The sequence below is a fragment of the Pyrus communis genome, chromosome 2, assembly GCF_963583255.1.
Source record: "Pyrus communis chromosome 2, drPyrComm1.1, whole genome shotgun sequence".
Taxonomy (NCBI): Eukaryota; Viridiplantae; Streptophyta; class Magnoliopsida; order Rosales; family Rosaceae; genus Pyrus; species Pyrus communis.
In genome coordinates this window covers 14179592-14186910 of record NC_084804.1, presented here as the reverse complement: position 1 = coordinate 14186910, position 7319 = coordinate 14179592, and the positions used below count along the sequence as shown (strand labels likewise).

Genomic DNA, 7319 nt, shown 5'->3' with positions numbered 1-7319 from the left:
TCATTCTCATCCACTGCTTTTTTTCGTACTATCGCTGAGGCGTCTGTTTAGTTCTACCAAATAGATCCTTTCAACATACCCGTTAGCTCCTCGGAAGTGAAGGTGACAAAGTGCATGTGGGATATGCCTTTTATATGACAAAGATGCTAAGAAACTTGATGTGAAGTTTAGGAAACTGATTAAGTCGGTAGAAGATAAAAAAAAGTTAAGGATGTTGCGGCGAGTCTGAAGCAAGTGGAAGCGAAACTTTGAGCACTTACAGGGAACAAGGAGATGAAAAACTTCAAGGTAGAAAGAGAATAAAATTGTAGGTGCAAGATCAAATATGTTTGCAGTATTTGACTCTTTGTAGACAACAAGATATCCAGTGGATACTCTTGCTTGCTGGTTTTGTATATGAACTCTCCCTTTGTTGGGAGCTGTTTAATGATTTCAGCATCTTTCAAGTGAAAAGATATAAACGTGCAGAAACTGAATCAGCAGAAAAGGCATATAGTAATTGTATAATATGGTCTCTTTAAGGTTTAACATCAGATCAACCGCCTCATAAAGTGATCAAATATTACGATCACTCTTACATTGCTCATGTACATATGGTACATAGTTGTTCGTCATAAAACTCAATGTACTTACAACTTTGAATTGTGTCCTGTAAGTATGGTTGTGTGCGCACTGAACACTTTGGCTATGCCTTTGCTCTGTCTTTTCAACTTTTATGCACTTTCTATATGATCAAGTTAGGTTTAGGCCAAAATGGACAAAAAGCAGAGAGTTTTTATTGGATATAGTTGCCAAGTCATTCAAAGTGCCACATCAGCAGTGGCTTAGGAGATAAGTCAGTATATGGTTGAACAGACTATATAGACTATAAATAGCATTCTCTCCTTGTATTAGATAAGTGATTGTAATAATTGTTTCTTTGTGAAATATATCATAAATACATCTTTCTTTCTTTCTAAGTTCTCTCTGTGTTCTTCAAATCTACAATTCCTCCATGAATGTTAATATGGTATCATGAGCCAGGAATCGCTTGCGCTCTTGATGTTGGGTTCATTTTTCGCTACTCAATTGGTTTTGTTAGGTTTATTTTTCGCTGCTCAATTCAATTTTGAAGGTCCAATAGAGCTGTGTAATTTGTAGAATGCCATGTAAGGTACTTAAAATGGATTCTCCTTTTAGTAGGCTGTTTGGTCAAAAACCTGAGCTGGGATCATTGAGAGTGTTTGGTTCTGCTATCTATCCTTACCTGAGGCCGTATAATGTTCATAAGTTACAACCTAGATCCACACAGTATGTCTCTCTAGGTTACTCTTCAGGGTATAAGGGTGCTCTATGTTATAATATCATGACTGGAAAAGTGCTTATTTCACAGCATGTGTTATATAATGAATCTTGTTTTCCATACAAGGATTTGGAATTTGTTCAGACTTCTGCTCAATGTAAATCTGCCGATACATTGAGATCAAGACCTATCATTGTTACATTGCCTTCTTAAATCATCCCTAGTCCTACAGTGACTCCTTCATCTACACCAACTTCAGAAACTAGTAGTTCTCATAGGTCAATGTCAGCATCTCAGGACTCTAGTTCTATTGCTGAAAATAGTTCAAATGCTACTTTTTCCACTCATACCCCAATGTTGCATGTCCTCCAATCTAATCAGCTTCAAGTTAAGCTGCCAAGTCATGATTCTGCAATTTCAACCTCTTCACAACCTGATTCTCTTCCACAAGGGATTCAAACTCGGTTGAAAACTGGTACAATTTCCAGGAATGATTATTCAGCTTTCACTGCCATTTTTCCTGAAGTACAGTCATTAAATTTGAGTGAAGATCATCATTTTTCAGGAGGATTTACATTTATTGTAAACATTATTGATGCTTCAGAACCTACAACATTTAAACAAGCTTCTCAGATTCCTCAATGGCAAGTTGCCATGCAAGAAGCATTTGATACACTACAAACTCAAGGTACTTGGGTTCTTGTTCCTTCTTCTTCTGGAAAAAATGTTATAGGCAGTAAATGGGTCTATAAAATTGAAAGGAATTCTGATGGTACAATATCCAGATACAAGGCTAGGCTCATAGCTCAGGGCTTTAGTCAACAAAAAGTTTTGGATTACACAGAGACTTTTAGTTCAGTGGTTAGGCACACCACTGTGAGATCAATTTTAGCTTTAGCTGCAACTCATAAGTGGGAACTTAGGCAACTCGATGTAAAAAATGCTTTCCTTCATGGTGACTTGCATGAAGAGGTGTATATGTCTCAACCTAGAGGTTTTGTGCATCCTGATTATCCTACACATGTTTGCAAGTTAGTAAAGTCTTTATATGGGCTTAAACAAGCTCCTCGAGCTTGGAATGATAAATTTACCAGTTACTTGCAAGCAATGGGTTTTCAACCATCTCTTTCAGACTCTAGTTTGTTTGTCAAGAAAACTGGTGATGATGTGGTCATTCTTTTTTTGTATGTTGATGATATAATCATCACAGGATCTAGTTCTACACAGGTTTAATCGGTGATAGACACTTTGGCTAAAGTCTTTTGTCTCAAAGATATGGGTAAGTTGGCTTACTTTTTGGGACTTCAAGTAGAATATAAGTCCAATGGTGATATATTTGTTAATCAGGCTAAGTATGTGAAGGATTTTATACATAAGGCTGGGATGGATGACAGCAAGCCTTGTTCAAAACCTTGTAAACCTAACAACCAAGTTCTTAACACTGAGGGTACTCTTCTTCTTGATCCAACACACTATCAAAGTTTGGTTGGAGCATTGCAATATCTAACCTTCACTAGGCCAGATATTGCATTTGCTGTCAACAATGTTTGTTAGTACATGAATTCACCCACATATGTCCATTTTGGCATGGTAAAATGCATTCTGCAGTTTTTGCAAGGGACTCTCAATTGTGGTCTCACACATGCATCAGGAACTTCAATGACATTGAATGCTTTTAGTGACTCAAATTGGGCTGCTGATTTGAACACGAGACGGTCAATTACAGGATATGTGGTTTATTTGGGGACAATCCTATCTCTTGGCAATCCAAGAAGCAAGCTTCTGTTTCAAGGAGCTATTGAGGCAGAGTATCGAGCTCTTGCTCATACAGCTGCTGATATAGCATAGATCAGATTAATTCTTCGAGACGTCCATGAATTCATATCTTCTCCTCCCTTGATTCATTGTGATAATCAGTCAGCCATAGCCCTTAGTTTGAATATGGTTCAACACTCTCGAATCAAACATTTGGAAATTGACTTCCATTTTGTCCGAGAGAGGGTCTAGAAGGGAGATCTAGTGGTTCAATATATTTCAATGTGCTCACCAAAGGTTTACATCGTCCTGATTTCCTTCGCCACTATTTCAATCTTAAGCTGGCTTATCCCATCTAAGATTGAGGAGGGGGGCATTGGATATAGTTGCCAAGTCATTCAAAGTGCCACATCAGCAGTGGCTTAGGAGATAAGTCAGTATATGAGAGGAGGGGGGGCATTGAATAGTTGCCAAGTCATTCAAAGTGCCACATCAGCAGTGGCTTAGTAGATAAGTCAGTATATGGTTGAACCGATTATATAGATTATAAATAGCATTCTCTCCTTGTATTAGATAAGTGATTGTAATAACTGTTTCTTTGTGAAATATATCAGAAATAAATCTTTCTTTCTCTCTAAGTTTTCTCTATGTTCTTCAAATTTGCAATTCCTCCATGACTGTTAATAGTTTTCCCTAAAAATGGTGGAGTGGGCATATATAGCAGAACAAGAACCTTAAAACAATGCAGCTATAAAAGTACCTCACAAATTTAAAATTGTAACATGATGATTTTACATTTGTATGTCAAAGAAAAGCAGGTCTAAACAAGCATAACTCATATATCTATACTATTATTAAGAAAATTCTTCTTGTCAACCTTTTAAGAAAATGACAATCATATCCCTATTTTTTATATTTTACCCTCACTTTTAATACACAATGTTTACATAAGAAGGACAAAACAATAATTATGTACCTTTTAATAAAATGACAATCATATTCCCATTTTTCCTATTTTACCCTATATTAAGAAAAAATATGCATCATCATTGTCTCATACTTTTTTTTTTTTTTTTTACTACATCGATATTTTTACACTAAAGAGAGGAGGAGTTCGGCAAAGTCACACAACAAGATTCGAACCTAAAACTTCTCACTTCCAAGTGAAGAGGGGTCTCATACTCTTTTTTAAAATTTTGAAAACCAATCACTCCTGAATCAAAAACAAAAAATAAAATGAAATTGTTCATACACAAAATGTGTGCTCATCTGCTAGTGCAATAATAATGTTCATTGCTGTACACAAAAGCGGATAATTGCAGAAGGGTACTGGCCATATACTAATACCTCTCACCTTTTATTCAGGTCATCTCAATCATCTCTCGAGCAACAATAAGTTCGTCTTTACAATCACCATCGCCATTGTCTGTAGGCATCATCATCCCATCTTCGATTGTGAAGTTATATTTCTCCCCAATGGCTCTTAGAAGCTGGTATACGTCCAAAATAGTTGGACTCTCCCTTGAAGTCTTCGGGGGCTTTAGAAATGTGGGTAGCTCTCTCACCGGTCACCTACTCAAGAATTACAGTTCCGAAGTTGTAAACATCTCCCTTTGTTGGGTCTTCTGTTATTTCTTGAGCTCTTATCATTGTTGAATTTATTAATATACTTCAAGAGAATTGTTATTAACACTCCAAAAATCTCATTCTACACTCCAAACTTTCTATATTAGAAAAGAAAAATACGCTTGTGAGGAGTGTAGAATGAGATTTTTGGAGTGCCAATAACACTTCCCTACTTGCAAAGTTTGTTTCATTTATTAACATATGTCAATTGTGAAAATTTTCTCTTATAAATTATGATTTGCAAACTTTAGGGACAAATGGGAGCTGGGCAGGGAGGCGATACTAGTTATCAGGTCAAAGAGATGCCTGGCCGAATTGATCATGTGCGTATCTTCAAGGGGCACAGTTGTGCTATCATACTTGCAAGAAATTTTTTAGCGTAACAACCACACTTCACCTGGTATTACTAATCTCCTTGTTATAATATGAAAAGAAAATAAGTTACAACATGCTTCCAAAAAAAAATAAATAAGTTACAACATATCATGAAACTAGAATACAGTGTTGCTGGCTACCTCAGCTTAAATCCTCGATAAAAGACCCACAAACTACGTACACTGGGAGCTCTTGGAAGGAAAAAAAACAGAAAGACAAAGGAAAAGCAAATCCAAAACCAGCTGCTGCTGCTATCACAACACTGCGACTTCAAAACCTTAACTAGACCAATGGACGTCTTCACTTGAGACGACCGGCAAGGCGTCAACGTGCCCCCGCAGAGTCCACTATTGTTTGTTGTAATAAAAATAGTAGCATTACCAAAGTCTGGGACTTGACCAGACAGAAGATTGTTGGCCACGGTAAATCTTGTAAGCCTAGAGAGCTGGCTAAGTTGTGGAGGAATTTTACCCGTAAACTTATTGTTATCAAGCATAAGCACATTCGTATAGGTACAATTGGAAAGATTTGCTGGGATTGACCCGGAGAAGCTGTTGGATGAGAGATCAAGATAAGTAAGGAACGGAAGGATCTACCAATATCAGTAGGACGAGGTCCGTTAAGCTTGTTTCTTGAAAGATCTAGGCCTGTTAAGCTTGTGCAGTTTGCTACACCCTGAGGAAACTGGCCCTTGGTCCCAAATCCGAAAGCTTGATATTTAAAACTTTGCTCTCATGAGGGTGCCAACACTCGATTCTAATAAAGTTACAAGGGAAACCTTCAGTCTTGCTGCTGAAATCACATGAAGAGTTTATGTAGCCTAAAGGGTCGTTAAGCGAGTCTTTGATACTTTTTAAGCAATTGATGTCGCTTGTGACAGCAAAGCAGAAGCTACAACTAAGCAATAACCAGAACACAACACCAACAAAAATTCCAAGATGTTGTGCAGGACTGAACAGCGTAAGAATTAAGAAAGCCATGCATGCATCAAAATATAGCCTAAAGATTTTGTTATGTGATTAACGAAGCTGATGATCAGAGCGAAATGAAAGATAGTACTGAAGCTTCAGAAACTATCTAGCTTTTTATGACACTTAGATCAAAGAACCCATAGAAGGGGTTGTTTGAAATTTCAATCGACAAGAAAATGCACATGGAAAAATGAAAAAGTTCAACTCACTTTAGTCCCAGTCTTTGTAAGAGATATACAAAAGAGTCTGATATATTGTCAACACGTAAATTTAAGTAAATGTAAGAGTGATTTATACGTCCGTTTGGTGTCATTTGTTTCTTCTAGTAAACAAGTCCGACTGGTCCTGGCAAGTCAGGAAACGAGAAGAAACCTAACATGTACCATGGAGCTAATGATTTCGAAAATATGGTGTGTGCCTGTGTGTATGTGGAATAGGTATGATAAAGTGAGTGAGGGCAGGAAAAGCTTATCAGGGCGTTTTAAGGGCCATTCATCTTGTCACGCTTAGAGGAGATTCTTAGGCCATCTCCAACCGAAGGGTCTAGAGAGCCGAAAATAGCCCGAAAATCGGCTGGCCCAACCCAGCCACTCAGCCCTAGGTCGGGCCACAAATTCAAAACCAATGGCTAGCTGACGTCAGTTACCGTTGGATTTGAATTATTTTTTTTTCGGCCAACATTTTTTTAAAAAAATTTAAAAAATTCCTATAAATATCTAAATCATTCCTACACCATTTGTCATATAATTTTCACCATTCCATACTATCTCACTTCATTCTATTTCAATTCTTCACATTCTATTTTCTTACCTCTTCCAATAATCTTTCCTTCAATTTTTTCAATAATTTTCAAATGGTCTCATCTGCAATGAAAGGTAGGGCTTGAACCCAAAAAGAAGATGAAGTTCTTTGCAGGTCTTATAGATGGGTCTCAGAAGATAGTGTGAGGGGGAGTTCTCAAACAAGTGAAGGTGTTTGGACTCGTGTGTTCAAAAAATACTATGAGTTCTACGAAGGCACCACTTCATCGAATACCCGAAACCACGAGAGTTGTTCTTCAAGATGGTAGAAACATTTTCATCCAAGTTTGAATAAATGGCATCAAGCACTGTTAGCAGCCACAAGTAAACATGAAAGCAGCACCAATTACTACGACGAAGTAAGTGTTTTCACAATTTATTTTAAATATTTAATTATATTACATTTAATTTCATAAATTAATTTCCTTTAATTTTTGTAATTATATTTTCTAGGTACGCCAAACGGAGGAATTGTATATGGAGGGCAGCTCGAAATCCTTTCAGCATCAC

The 7319-nt window shown here is 37.1% G+C and overlaps 1 pseudogene; it reads right to left on the bottom strand.

Moving 5' to 3' along the window:
* Window positions 1–5174: 5174 nt before the first annotated feature.
* On the bottom strand, window positions 5175–6018 carry LOC137724821 (probably inactive leucine-rich repeat receptor-like protein kinase At5g48380; annotated as a pseudogene).
* Between the last annotated feature and the right edge of the window lie 1301 nt (window positions 6019–7319).